General features: G+C 38.2%; 1 pseudogene; it reads right to left on the reverse strand.

The window, feature by feature from the left end:
• Window positions 1–14,292: 14,292 nt before the first annotated feature.
• Window positions 14,293–16,001, reverse strand: part of LOC139701578 (ubiquitin carboxyl-terminal hydrolase 31-like) — a 36,217-nt pseudogene continuing 34,508 nt past the window's right edge.

A 16,001-nucleotide genomic window follows, 5' to 3' on the forward strand; every position in this document is an offset into this window, starting at 1 on the left:
TCAACCAAAATCCCAAGAAGAAGAGGATTTTTATTCAAAATTATAAATGGACAAGTTTAGAAACATAGTAGAAGAGGCATCATACAACAGGAATTTGGAAACCTGAGGGAAGTTGGATTAAATTGTATGCAGATAGCTTAATCTTGCACCAGTTGCAGAACAAGCTGGGAACCAGTCTAATTTTCATTACTTAATTCCCCAAATTTTGGGGAATAGTGGCATTTGGAAACTGTAAAAATGAAAGAGATGTGTGAGGAGAAAAATATAAGAAAAAGTCTTAGAGCCCTTATGTACTCTGAACTACTAGTGGCACATGACTTTCGGTATTTTCAAAATATATTTACCAACAAAATTTTTTTCTACTGTTTTTAAACCAGTGATTGAACTCAGGGACACTTGACCATTGAGCCACATCCTCAGCCTTATTATTATTATTATTATTATTATTATTATTATTATTATTATTATATTTAAAAACAGGGTCTCTCTCACTGAGTTGCTTAGAGCTTCACTTTTGATGAGGCTGATTTTGAACTCATGATCCTCCTTCTTGAGCCTCCCAAGCCGCTGAAATTACAACCATGCACCAGAGCACCAGGTTTTTTTCTACCTTTTAGCATCTTGAGGAGCACAGCTTGGTCAATACCATTAAAATTTTTCTGGAAAAGAGAGTTGGAGTATGTATCAGAGGTCTTTACTCAGGTCATATAAACCTAATAACTCATCAAGTCTTTATTTATTCATTAATATTGTGTTTGTTAAACACTCACAATGTGCACTAGGCAAGGTGACATGTACCTGTAATACCACCTGCTAAGGATCTGGAAGCAGGAGGGTCACAAGTTTAAAGTCAACCCCAGTAACTTGACAAGGTCCTAAGTAATTTAGTGTGACCCTCTCAAAACTGAAAATAAAAAGTGTTGGGTATTTGATTTAGTGGTTAATTTTCTCTAGGATCAATCCCTAGTATTCAAAACAAAACAAAAAACCCAAACCAAGAATAATAGGGACAAAAATCCACTATGTTCCAGGTTATGTCTCTTGGAGAAACCAATAAAAAGATCCCTCTGTTCCTACCCTTAAGAAACTGACCTCTTAGTGAGACAGTACTCAACTGCTTGTCTCCATGTGGTTCTATGCAGGCATCAGAAAAATATATCTCTGTCCTATCCTTACACAAAGCCATCATTCCATACAATATTCAGAAAAAGCAGCATTGTCTCCATGGGCTGTGGCTCAGTTTATGGTCTTTACACCTCTCCCTAGCGCTCCCCTGCCTACACCTACTATCTGGAGATGGATTACAATTCAACAGATTGCTCTCCAGGTTTGGGGTAATTTGTGGTTTCCAGACAGGCACCAATTAAGATGGAATATCATCCATTGCTAGATCATGGGTAACCATTTTGTAAAATGCCAAATAGTAAATATTTTAGATGCTGTGGGCCAAGAGAAAAATCAAGGTTATTATGTATATATTTATATAACAAAATAGAAAACAAATTTCCACAAATTTTTATATTAACAAAATTGAAAACATAATGATAATTAAGTACTTTTTAAAAAGTAATACAATGTAAACTAATGAAGGGAGTAGAATTATTTTGGAGATATACCATTTTGCTTAATTAAGTTTTGAATTTATCAGCTGTCTGTCCAAATAACAAAATGCCCAAAGCAATTAATGTATAAAGTTTATTGGCTGTGGTTCTGGAGATTCTAGTTCCTTATTGCTTAAAGTCTCTGGCAAGAGAAGAACATCATGTTAGGTTTCCATGGGGGAGAAAAAACTTCTCACCTCTTCAACCAGGAAACAAATACTTACTTCCCAATAACTATTTATACCAAACTAGGAATCCAAGTAACATAAATGTTTTTTCATAATATATATCTATATATCTATATATCTATCTCTCTCTCTCTCTCTCTCTCTCTCTCTATATATATATATATATATATATATATATATATATATATATATATATATATATATTCAAAATCACAATCATCTAAGGTATAGGTCATGGGTGTCAGATAAACATAGGCAAACAAGAAAGAGAACACACAGCAGGGGCAGAAAGACCTCTAGTATAATGGTCTTTTTAAAGTACTTTTTTAAAGTACTCTGAGATAATTGAGTTCACAAATGTAGAAAATTCAAATACACAAACTCAATTGCACCAAAATCAATGATACTAAGTAAACATTCTCTTGACATACATAGAAATAGACTAGTTTTAAGATACTCATCAGTCACAATTTTCTTGAAATGGTGGACTGAATGCAAACTAGTACCAAGTACATGTTTCTTTGTATTCATAGAGACATAATATAATAAAGCTAGAATGAAAAGCAGTAGAAATTAGAAGTTAATGTTTAAAAAGTTCTTTAATGCATATGATATTTATGTCTAAATCACTCTACACCTTCAAAAACAGTGTGGAAATGACAAATACAATGGTCTCCTGAAGCACTTTGCTTCATTCACCCAGCAATTATAACAACCTCATTTGATATTACTTAGATATTTTTAAAAATATTTTTTTATTTGTTGATAGCCCATTTTAAATATTTATTTATTTATTTATTTATTTGTTCATTTATTTATTTATTTATATGTGTTCTTGAGAATCAAACCCAGTGCATCACACATGCCAGGCAAGTCTGTTACCAGTGAGCCACAGTTCGAGCCCCTAAATAGAGATTTTTTTTAAAAGCACTGCTTAAATATTTTTAAAAACTCCAAAATAATTTAAAATGGAAACATCATGCCATATTAAAAATTATTAAAAAGACACTAAATACTTTCAATATGTAGTAACATCTTTAAATAAATGAGTGACTACATTATTTCTGATTTTATTCAGTGTGTCTTCTTATGGGCATCCAGGTGCACACAGAAGCAGTAAATTATGGATCAATGGTAGATAACCAAATGAAATCCTACTTTCAAGATTATTAGTACTTTCTACAGGAGAAGTCACTTAACGTACCTGAGATAATTATAACTGTTCTGCAGCAAGATGGTATAAATTGGAAACATATCTATAAACTGAAAAACGATGACTAGTTTGTATTAGACATAATATAAATTGTAGATAGTTCATTAGATAGTCAAAAGAATTCTAGATCTGGATTTCTGAATGTTGTTTGTTCTTTGTGAGCTTTAATTTGCACACCTGACATTTGTTCATATCACTTGTAGCTGAATCTAAAAGATATACAGAGCTTTTTTGAAATTCTTTAATAAGATTTTGTATAAAATGTGGCTGAGAATACACTTGAGAGAGCAGCTTATCTTGAGCAAACAAAAATATGTTCAATATTTGATTCAGAGGAAATAGCCATTGAGGTAAAGAATAGGTATTTTTCGGGTCATGGTGGCACATGGCTATAATTCCAATGGCTCAGGAAGCTAAGGCAGGAGGATCACAAGTTCAAAGCTAGCCTCAGCAACTGTGAGGCACTGAGCAATTCAGTGAGTCCCTGTCTGAAAATATAAACAAAATACAAAATAGGGATGGGGATGTGGCTAAATAGTTGAGTGACCCTGAGTACAATCCCTGGTACCCACCCTCAAAAAAAAAAAAAAAAAAAAAACAAGCAAACAAAAAAAAAAACCAGGTATTTTAAGTAATACTTGTCATTCAAAATCACATGGTTAGACAGCAGTTACCACAAAAATTAAATATAAACTAAAAAAATTTCTCTTATTTCCCCAAATTCTACATATAAATGGGGAAAGATATTGGACTGTCCAATATTCCTAAATAGTGCCAAGTAGTGTGGCATAATTCAGGTTACAATAGAATGTTACTAAATAAATATAAGGGTTAGGACACAAGTAAGTTGGACACATAACAAAACAAGATGAAAATATCACAATAGCAAGATTGTGTCTGTCATTTCACAAATAAAGTGGAAGTAACCTAATAATTGGGGAAGTGTTAAAAATCAGGAGCCTACCAAGAGTTGGTATTCATGATGATGAGAACATGATGTGCTGTGGCCACTCAGGATATCAGTGGGGAAGTTAAAGAAAAAAAAAAGAACATGAAATAGGCAACCAATGTGACCTAGGATTGCACTCCTGGTAATTTGTCCAAAGGCAATGGATTCTCCACAAACCTCTGTAAGTGAATGTCCTTAGCAGATTTATTCATAGTGGCCCCAAACTAGCAACCATTATATGTCCAGTTGAATGTATGCAGAAACCAAAGGAAACACAGTAACATGACACTGAATGGCCACACTAGTCTCTGAGGATCACAGCGCTGGTTATTCTACTTATATTGAAGTCCACCGATTCCAGGTAAGAGATGTCAAAGACTTCTGTGGTGGCAGGGCTAAGGGAAGGTAGGAGGCAGGGTGATGCAGGGGCTGCCTGGAGGACCTGGTCTTGATCCCCTGTACCTGCTGGGGTGGTACTGAGTGCATCCTCTGTCATCATGATTAGCTAGCTTTATCAAAAGTTTTCTTTAGTTTTTAATTTACCCAAGTTTAAAGTCCAGAATAAATTCCCAATATGAAAAGATTTAGTACACTTCTCAGAGACATGAGAGTAAAATTTAACCTGTGGGGGGCCTTGGAAAGCATCCAAAATTAATAGTGAGCATAGATTTTAAAATTGATAAAGAAGTTATTTGATCAGGGAATGACCATGTTCTTTTTCTAGTATGTTTTAAAAACAAGAGTATCTGTGGGAGCATCCCAGTGTGGGGATGCCCTGGAGGGGATGAGGGACAGGTTCTGTGGTCCCTCAGTGGTATGGCGGAGGTAGCACTCTTAATGTAGATTAGAAGCTTGTTGCAGAATCTTGAAAAGATGCCCTAAGACATCAGCAGCTTACATTTATCTTTTGAATCTATTATGACTTTATTTTTCCTTGATTAAAATAGCACTAGTTTGACTACTGCACATAGGCTGAAGGATTCTGGAAGGCTTCCTGTTTGCTACCCTGAGTCATGGATCAAGGCAGAAAAGTCCACCAGCCACAGTCATGTCTGCAGGACCCAGTGGTTTTGCCATTCATCTACTATCCTAGTCATGGAGTGGATTCCTCTCAGAGTGGTAGAGTTGAAGTCCATCTCACAAAGCTTTGATTTCCAGAAGATGTCAGTGGTACCACATGTAGGACACTCTCAAGATACTTACCTGGCTTTTTCCTGAGTCAGAAAAATCCAGAAAGCTAAGTAGGCTCCAGGACTAAGATATTAAAAGTAATCTCAGAAATATCTTCTTTAAATACCCAAGTCCCCTCAACCTCATTTCCACTAGCATGGATGCCAACCCCTTATCTTATGCTCAGATTCCCCCAAGATCATCAGAATTAACTAATTCTTAGACAGATTCTCATAAACTTGCCACTTCCATGTTTTCTGCTTTTACTTTAATAAGTCCTTAGGAAAACCACTTATTATTAAACAATGTAGTGGGTTCAGGGCTTTCCTGCATTGAGGTAACCTGTGTGCTTATAGAAGAAGATTTCTGGTTTCACAGCCTACTTCGCTGGGGTTTTCCTACACTGAACAGAGTCAGAGGGCCCCAGGTCCTGCATGGTGAACATGGTGGTTCCCCTTCAGGTAGAAGGGGAGGATGGGCCCATGCTTTTCAGACCCTATGCTGCTGTTTTTCATATCATAGAAATGCTGTGTTCTTGAGGCCTTCCCTGATGTTTCTACAAAGAAAAATTTACCTTAACTACATGGCACTGATCAGCTCCTCTGGTTACCTGCCTGCCTATCCAGGTGACCTGGCTCCTTCCTACTGAGGGGGGCCAGGGGTTGCACCTCTGTCCCCTTTAGCTGAGTGGATGCAAGGCCATCACAGAACTCCAATTTCATGCCCTCTGGGGTGATATCATGTAGTGTACTGCCAGAGAGAGGTTCTAAAATTAGTTCTCAGGGTCTCCCTGAGAAGCCCTTGACAAGCTGGGCACATCAGTGTCATTAAGGAAGTGGGTTATAGTCATCCCAGAATCAGGAAGTTCAGTAGGAGCCCAAAATGTGATTTTTCAAAAACAGTTCATGATAAGCAGAAAGAGAAAGCAGCACTCATTCTTTACTAAGGGCTCTGTGGGTCATATGTGAGGCCAGTGTTGTGTGCCTTGTGGGCAAGTTCTTCAGTGCATGTACACCCCAGCCACCCCAGGTGCTCTTTTCTAGAGATTTGTGACCCCTCCTGGTTCTATCTACACTGTGACTGCACATCAGAGACAAAGCAAGAGGAAAACCCTCTCACTGAGTGAATTGTGACTGAAAACACAGGCCAAGGGCTGGAGGCCATGAAGGAAACCTGAGGAAGCTGGCAGCATCCTGCTACCTCCCAGCCACCTCACCAGGACACTTCCCTGTGCTTCTTCCTTATCCCTGATGCAAGAGTGTGCAGGCCCATAGCTTGTAGCGTCCATCCTCATGCTTTCCTTGTGGTTTTTGCAGAGTGCTGGAATTAACACTGTCTCCACCCCTCCACGAGGCTGCTGCAGGCTGGGCTCTTCAAAAGCATGGCCAGGGAAACTGCATAGGCATCCATATCACCCTCTCCTGGTGGGTTCTTGGAAGGATGGTTTCAAGGAGGGGCACACATCCCAACCATATGTGTCTTCTGCTCCTACACTGGTGCCAGTGATTGGTGACATGCTCTGGGCAAACATCGTCTTGTTCTTTCACCATGTGCTGGATATAAGCCCATGGACTGTTTCAAATTCTGAGAAAATTTGCAAAGAGGAAGGCAGTGGGGACAGGAGTCACCTTCTACATTGCTATGAACTCATATAGTGAAGCCACATCTGGGAAACACTCTCTGGGGACCTTGCTATGAATATAGTCAAATAATGAGTTTGTAAAGTATAATTACAACTAGCTATTACCTATCTCTCTGATAACAGCAATGTGGCTTCATTTCTCAGAAATTATTCAGAGATCACTGTGTCATGTGAACACTGGTAACCCTAAGATAGCTGTGTGGTAATTCTTGCCTATGCTGCTTAAAAATAAAGTTTAATTAACAAATAAATTTATTTGTTAATTAAACTAATGACGACAGGTGACCAGACTTGACCAAATGTCCATGAAGACTTGACCAAAGGCCATGCTAGCAGGCAACCATCTGGTGCTGGGCACAGCCTGTGTTCTCCTGTCCTGCTGGACGCCAGGAGCCACAGCCATGTGGAAGAACAGCTTTAATAATCAAAGGGAACCTGTTCTGCTTGCCAGGTGCTCTCTGACTTCCAGGCCCAGGTTTTCCCTCAAAGAAGAGAAGCTGCTGGTCAAAAGTCATGCTTTCTGCTACATTTTATCCAAACCCTCAGATGGCCATCCCACATGGAGAGAAACAGCAGGTGAGCAAAGCTGCAAAGAAAAAAAAAATAGAATTAAAAAAAAAAAAAAACTCACTCTGTTGGAAGGATGAAGACTGAAACAAAAGAAAGTGTTTGTGTCTCCCCAGAATGGCCCTGGCCAGGTCCAAAGCCCCTCCTAACAGCAGACTTCCAGGCTGGGCACATGGTATCAGCCCAGAGAACATGTCACAGGAACGATTGTGGCCCTGCCTGGAGACTCTGGTTCATCAGTCCTCAGTTGCCTGACAGCTGTGCATTGAGGCACTTGAGGGATCTGAGGACACATGCCCCTGGACACTCTTTAGGGGACACTTCCTTGGACTATGCACCCAGGTGATGAATGTTTTCTGAGGCACTGTTCTCTTCCAAGTAGGTGATATGTTTGTGTCCACCTGTGATTTTCTCACTTTAGGACTCCCAGACAATGATGAATTCTGTTATGAGGTGTCCTCAAAAAGGCCATAGCAAGAGGCAGGTATGGCCACATGCATGAAGATGATGCCTCTCCAATGAGGCTCTGAGCTCCCCTGCCCTGCCCACTCCATGTTCATCCCAGGCCCTCACCCTCCTTCCAGCCCTGGTATCCCTATCACCTCTATATCTCTGACCATGTAGCAATGGGACCCTGAGCCTCCCCTGCCTTTTCCAGACCACCATCCAGGAGGAGGTGTGGCTGCATCAGGTGCCACATCTACAAGAGTCCTTCCACTGCTTTCCATCTCTATGCTGTGTCTTCCAAGTGGGGCTGTCCCGACCAGCAGGACACATCCACGTGGGCAGCGAACCTAGATGGGGAGGAATGAAGGGACAAGAGACACAGAAGGATGACAGCAAGACAGGAATTCTGATCAAGCTACAAATTTTTATTGTTCACACAGGGGTATTTATATGCTGGGGATGGGGAAGCTCTCTAATCAGCAATTGCTGGATGTGGATGGTAAAACTGCCAGCTGCAAGATGTCTGATGATCCTGATAACCGCAGGATGTTCCAGGGAGATAGGTAGCTGCAGGATGTCTCCCAGGGGGCTGTCAGGCTATTCTTTGAAGGAGAATTTCCTTCTAGTCCCTGACATGGGGCCCCTGCCCCTTATGCTACCCACCCTCCATATCTTCGGACCTGTAGGAAAACCAACTCCTGTGGCTCTCAGGATGATCTGGCTGAGCAGAAGGTGGGAACACCACTGGAACAAATGTATGACCAGATGCCTCTGAGAAAGCCCCAGTGATTCCTGTTGAAGGAAACCCCTCAGTTGGTCCACACAGGGCCCAGACAAACCTGTGGCTGTAGTTTTCTTGACCCAGACATCAGCCTTCAATGAAAACACAGGATGCCAAAGCCCTCAGTCTGGCACCTTTCCCTGGTTCCCTGGGGGACAGGGCAGATGCACACTGAAATAACTTAACACAGAGCTGCATTAGGAAGACTGGTGGCCCAGAATGACATGAATAGACACTTCTCAGAAGAGGATATTCAACTAATCAACAAATATATAAAAATGTTCATCACCTTTAGCAATCAGAGAAATGCAAATCAAAACTACTCTAAGATGTAATCTCATTCCAGTCGGAATGGCAGCTATTATAAAGACAAACAACAACAAGTGTTGGTGAGGATGTGGGGAAAAGGCACACTCATACATTGCTGGTAGGATTGCAAATTGGTGCAGCCAATATGGAAAGCATTATGGAGATTCCTTGGAAAACTTGGAATGGAACCATCATTTGACCGAGCTATCCCTCTCCTCAGTCTATACACAAAGGACTTAAAAAGAGCATACTACAGGGCCATAGCCACATCAATGTTTATAGCAGCACAATTTACAATAGCTAAACTGTGGAACCAACCTAAATGCTCTTCAGTAGATGAATGGATTAACAAAATGTTGCATATATACATAATGGAATATTACTCATAATAAAAGAGAATAAAATAATGGCATTTGAAGGTAAATGGATGGAGTCAGAGAAGATAATGCTCAGTGAAGTTAGCCAATCCCCCCCCCCAAAAAAAAATGGCAAATGTTTTCTCTGATATAACGTGATTGTGACTGACTCATATTGGGTAGGGAGGGGAGATTGGGAGGAATAGATGAACTCTAGATAGGGCAGAGGGGTTGGAGGCATAGGAAGGGGGCAGGGGGTTAGCAAGGATAGTGAAATGTAATAGACATCATTATTCATAATGCATGTATGAAGACATGAATTGGTGTGAACATACTTTATATACAGAGATATGAAAAATTGTGTTCTATATGTGTAATAAGAATCGTGATGCATTATGCTCTCATGCATTTAAAAAATAAAAGCAAATAATAAATAAAGAAAACGTGGGGGGGGGGGCTGCCCTTCCAGCTCAGTCTCACTTCCACCATTCTTAGGCTCTCACACCCAAGCAAGGTCAGTGCTACAGCTCTTTTCTCAGCCTTTTACTGGCTCATAGGGAAAGCAATCCTGTTGATGGGCTTTGTTTTTCAAAGTGGGTCAATGAATGTCTCCTTGAGGTACTGGACATGAAGTCTCAGTAGACCATGTGGCCTGTGCTGTGTGACTGGGCTACAGAAGCAGCACAGAGTATCTGTGGTGAGCACAGCCATGTTCTGATAAAACCATTTACAAAAAAGACTGTGATTCTCTTGGCCATCAGGAAGACTATCTGAGATATTAGAATCATGCTTTCTGCAATCTAGGGAAGGCCACACATATGCAGCCAGAACCTTTCATGTCACCACGGTTGGTGGCTGGCTGTACTCTCTACACCACAAGAAGACCAAGATCATTCCTCTGTTGATTATAATGGTGGTTCTACTCCTGGTAATTCATATGGTGGTTTATTTCCTCTCCTATTCTCTTTCCAATCTTTAGGTGGAAAGAAGTAATATAATACAAAAAATGACATTTGCAAAAACATGTCAGTGACATATAATAATGACATATAATAAATGCCACATAAATACATGCCAAATGAGCAAACATTAACAGACATGGTAATGAGGATAGTGTGCTGGTGAACAGCCACCTGCAGCTGAAAGATGAAGAAAGCCCCAATGCCACTCAGCTCATCAAATTCAAAAAGCTTTGCCATATTTCCAGATATTTCATTTGGACAAACAGAGTTCTAAAAGAGACTAGTCCAGTCTGTATTTTCATGTTAGGATTCATGATTATAATTCATTAGAAGTTTGTGCCACACTAAGCTGTAGAAAAATCCATAATTTGCAGATATTCAGACAAGTTGTATGCTGCTGATCTAACTGTGTGCATGTACCTTGGTTTGAAAAAGTCTAGGATTTTACAATCTAATTATTGTAGGTAAGATTTTCTTCTGCTATTTAGGGCCTTAACTTTGGGGTCTGACCTGAAGCCATCCCAGGTCCACTCCTTGCTACAGCACAGCTGTTCTTGCAAAGAATTTATTCATTGTTTCTTTCATGACTTTTCTTATTTACCATTAGAGGTTGTTTATGGAGGGCCTGTTTGGTGTCAAGCTTCTCAGCAGACACAGGATAAACAAGGCCTCAAGTTGCTCCCAGCCCAGTGAGGATACCAGTGTGCAAACTCAAATTGTCAGCAAACTTAAAAAAAAATACTGTAGCATTCATTTCTTGAAATGTATACTCCTAATTATATGAGATGCATTTTGTAGATATACATATACACTACCATTATATATAATTTAAAAATGATTACTACATCTCACATTAACCACATTTATTTCAGATTAATTTGTCTTTTGAAAGCACCAATATATAACACTCTTTGGATATATAAATTTGTGTTATGTTCTTTTCTTTACACTCCTTTTTATAGGAATTCTTTTTCCAAATTATTGAGACTAATGAATTTTAGATACTTCAATTAAACAGTGTAGTCTGTAGATTTTCTTTTTAACCTCAGTTAAAATATATCCCACTTTTTATAGGCTTATTATTATGTAAATGACTTCTAAAAACCTGCGTATATAACACCCTAATCTGATCTTACTCTGGACTATTGATATCTGAGTGGAGGGGATCTCAAAGTAATCCATGGAAAAGGCAGAACAGGGATGGGTCAGGATGTGATATTGGTGGATGTATTTGTGAAATAGATAGAGGTAGAGAAAAAAAAAAAAAAAACTGCTGTAAAGGAAAGAGGGAAAGAATGACCAGCTCAAGGGTTCAGATTTAAAAAGTCTAATGGTTGATCAATGGTAGCATGAGGGCAAGGGGTAGTTTCTTGGGAGGCAGAAATAAGGTAGAAAAAAAGAAGGTAACTCTGGCACAATCCCCAAGAGAAAGAATCAGATGAATGGGTTATGTGTTTATTTCTTCCCACCTTAGACTGGAATTGATAATTCATAGTGTATGTTTCAGTAGGTAGTATAAAACCATTACCAATTAGCTTTAAAATTTTCTGTGGCCACAATCAACCTTTGACAATTCTAATCACATAAAATCTTTGTACTTTTTCATCTGTTTTATTTATTTATTTATTTATTCATTCATTCATTCATTCCATTTTTTATTCAGTTTTGCTTTACTGTTATTGTGTATACACTACTGGTGAGTATACAATGATATATATATATATATATATATATATATATATATATATATATATATATATATATATATATAATGCTGACTTATAACATTAGATTAAAGTTAGCCAGCTTCAGTAACTTAGTGAGGGTCTAAGAAAATAAGCAAAACCATTTTTCTTTATAGAATATTTTATTAAAGGCTGAGAGTGTTTCTTAGCAAAAAAGCATATCTGATTTCAATTTGTAATATGAGAGACAGAGAGAGAGAGAGAGAGAGAGAGAGAGAGAGAGAGAGAGAGAGAGAGATCTTGCAAAAATAAAAAAGTAATCAGTGACACTCTTAGTGTCAAGGATGTAAATAATTTAAAAGTAATAGTGAGCTAGTTGGAAAACTCATCTAGGTTATTAACTGCTTTTTTGGGAAGTTAGTCTGCTCTCCAACATATAAAAGTGAGAAAGGAATTCTTTTTTAAATTTTGTATAAGAAAAAAAGAGGAGTTTTGACACAGCTTTAAGTTGACCCAGACTGGGTCAACTTTATTGGGTGATTAGGGTTCTGCTAAGATGATATATCCTTGAGTTATTTGGAATAATGTGATTTTATCTAGTCTTCATAAACAAAGATTAAGGTCTATAATAAACCATGCATGGCCAAGGAAAAACATTTAAATGAAAAGTAAATGTATGAATAAACACATAAAACAATATTTAAGAAAAAAGTTAACGTTCAGAATATCTATGCAATTATATGATCACCAGTAATGTAAAAAAAAAAAAGACAACTAAAGAAAAAGTGAATTAATAAAGGAACAAATAAATAGTGGAATAAATTAATTAATGAATAAATAACTAACAAGTGCAAAGATGTAATGTGACTGGAATTTTCAAAGTCAGCTTGTAGCCATGACAAAGTGTAAAGGTACATGGAAATGGTGTTTTACTACTTACTGAGATATACCCTATGAACTATAAATTCCACTCCTAGGTGGGAAGAGTTGAACACAGAACCCATTCACCTAGCTCTCTCACTTGGGAACTGTGCAAAAAATTACCTTTTTCTTTCCCCCAAATTTTATTGCTGCTTCCAAGAACACAACCCATCTACATTCAAACCATCATTGTAGACTTGTAGCATATGAACCCCTCTATTGCTAAAGTTTTTTTTTTCATTGTTCTTTTTCTCCCTTCTCCCATATAGTCCACCAATACTTATTTTGTAATATGAAATCTACATACTCAGCAATCTCCAGTCTTACATCTTACTATATCCATTTCCTGCCTTGTGCATGACCATTTTGAGATCCCCTCCATCAAGAAATCAATAGTCCAAAGTAATCAGAATTGGTGGCAAAATATGCAGAATATTAGAAGTCAGTTACACAATAAGAAAGCTATAAAAAGTGGGCTTCATTTAAGGGTGCAAATAAAAAGAAAATCTATAGACTTCACTAGTTAAAATTAAGGATCCAAAATTTATGAGTCTCAGTAATTTGAATTATACCTGTGAGTCACTTTTGTGGGAGGAAGGGATGTGGGGACATTGCTAATGAATTTAAAGCTCAAACTTTTTTATGAGACAAAGAACAGAAAAGTTAAAAAAATTAAAAAAAAATTGTGATATCATTTTCATAAATAAAAAATATAGACATATTTATTCACAAATTGCTTTAACCTTATAAACAGTTATAAGTGTCAATACACTTCCCTCTGAGATAGGTCCTAGTATTGGAAGAAAACTTTGCCTTAAAATAACCACATTCACAGACCCAATAATAATAATAATAATAATAATAATAATAATAATAATAATAAGAAGAAGAAGAAGAAGAAGAAGAAGAAGAAGAAGAAGAAGAAGTGACATGGGGAGGATTTCAGGGTTTTGAAGCATACCTGTAATATAAGTTACTTGCAAAGCCATCACGGGAGAATTTTATACACTGTCTGAAGACATATATGTATAAATTATATATAAAAAGTGTTTATGGGTTCTGTAGTGAGGGTGCACGAGTCCAATACACAGTCTTTTTTTTTGAATATTTTTTGTTGTGCATGTACACAATACCATTAATAGTTTGTTTTTTGGTTGGCTTTTTAATGTGGTGCTGGGTGTTCAACCTAATACCTCATGAATGCTAGGGAAGCACTCTACCACTGAACCATAACCCTAGTCCCCAAGTCCTTTACTTATCCCCCCCCCACCCCGGCGGGAGTGTATGTGTGTAGTGCAGGGGATTGAATCCATGGCCTTAGATAAGCAAAATAAGCACTCTACTGACTAAGCTATAACCTCAGCCCTGATCTATAGTCTTTTAACAATGAAAATGGAGCAGCCTGTCTTTCAGACTTTGATTCTGCACCTACTTGGCTCAGGTTGGAGGCAGTGCCTGAAGCCTTGACCAATCAGTATCTTAGGTGAGAACTGTCCAATCCTCATGCAGCCAGTGATGAGGGGGCGGGCTTCCACAATCTTCTGTTCCCTTCGTGTCTGGAGCCGGCCATTTTTTCAATCTTTTTGTAGGCTTTCTGTCCTGGATCCGGACCCCAGGTTTCTGTGCCATGCAGAATCTGAAAACAAACCACAGGGAGAACGCTGAGAACCCTGAAAGCCAGGAAATGGTAAGTGTGCCTTGCTATCTTGAGACTGTGTAGGAAGGTGGCTTAAAGCTGACAGGAGTGGCAATGGTGGAAACTGGCAGTCATGGCTAGGGACTCCTCATGGTCCTCTCCAGAGTCTTGTGTCCAGAGGGTCTCTGAGGGGCTGCTTAGCCTTCACCTGCCTCTGACTAGTCTAATGAGTCTTAGATCGGGAGTTGAAAACCTGGGCATTTTGTTCCATTATTGTACGGTGTTTTCAGCTTCTTTCTAAATCCCTTTGTGGGCTTCCATGTGCCATGAGTCCAGCATGTCTCCAGATTGCATAGTGAAGACTGAGATAATTATCAGGAGAGAACCCCAAATCCATTTGTTGTAACCATGCATGAGATAGGCTATTGATTTTCGGGCTTATTACTCATGAGGGATTGTTTGTTTGTTTGTTTAATTGTGTGTGTGTGTGTGTGTGTGTGTGTGTGTGTGTGTGTGTAGCTTTCTTTTTGGTACCAGAAATTCAACCAAGTGGTGTACATCCACGGATTCACATTCCCACCCCTTTTTATATTTTTATTTAGAGACAGGGTCCCTTTGAATTTCTTAGGGCCTCACAAATTTGATTATGCTGGCTTTTAACTCATTCTCTTCATGAGTCCTGAGATTTTTAAATGTAGGGGAAGCAGTATCTCAAATCCAAAACAAAAATCTGAAATCCGGAACATCAGTTTAGCTATCCATATGTCTCAGAAATAACCCTAGTTTTCTAGCTCTCTGTTCACATATCCAAAACTTGGGTTCTCAGTTCACAGTGAATAAGTATAAAATACAATAGATAGTATAATGACCATGTAATGCAGATAATGGGCCTCACTCAAACACATCTGGTAGCTAACTGAAAGATATGTTAATGAGCACCATTAAAGCCTATTTCAAATGTAAATGACCTTGAAGCCCACTTGTAGGAACACCTTCAACAAAGTCCTTTTTCTCAGCGGTAAATCCTGATTGAATTCCAAGAAAAAAGGATTGGTCACAGAAAGAATGAAAGTGAACCCATATGGTAGTCAGGATGCATTTTCCAAAGCCTACTCTAAATGCATTATGCTCCGTGTTCCGCCCAAAATCATTAGTAAACTTCTAAGATGGAACACCAAAATGAGTTTTTTTTCCTGGTATCATTCCTCATACCACATGGTGGGAATTCTATTTCTTAGATATTTTTCTTCAAAATTTATGAGACAAGCACCCAGATTCAATTGGAAAACTGAGAAATTTTGGCTCATCTCAAAACTCCACTTTCAGCATTATCAATCATTATTTTCCCACGTTTTATTTCAAATGGATGCATTATTTATGATTTTCTACAAGAACTGAAAGGCATTTTTAAAAGATTTTAATTTATCATTCTGAGATTTTCATGTGAGAAGATAGCAGAATAAAATTAGGTGACATTAAAAAGAATGAATCTCTCCTAAATGAGGTTTATGTGTCCCAATTAAGAAATTTTAAAAATGTAATAGGTTATCAATTGAGTGTTTATTTATTTATTA

The sequence above is a fragment of the Marmota flaviventris genome, chromosome 13, assembly GCF_047511675.1.
Source record: "Marmota flaviventris isolate mMarFla1 chromosome 13, mMarFla1.hap1, whole genome shotgun sequence".
NCBI classification, from domain to species: Eukaryota; Metazoa; Chordata; class Mammalia; order Rodentia; family Sciuridae; genus Marmota; species Marmota flaviventris.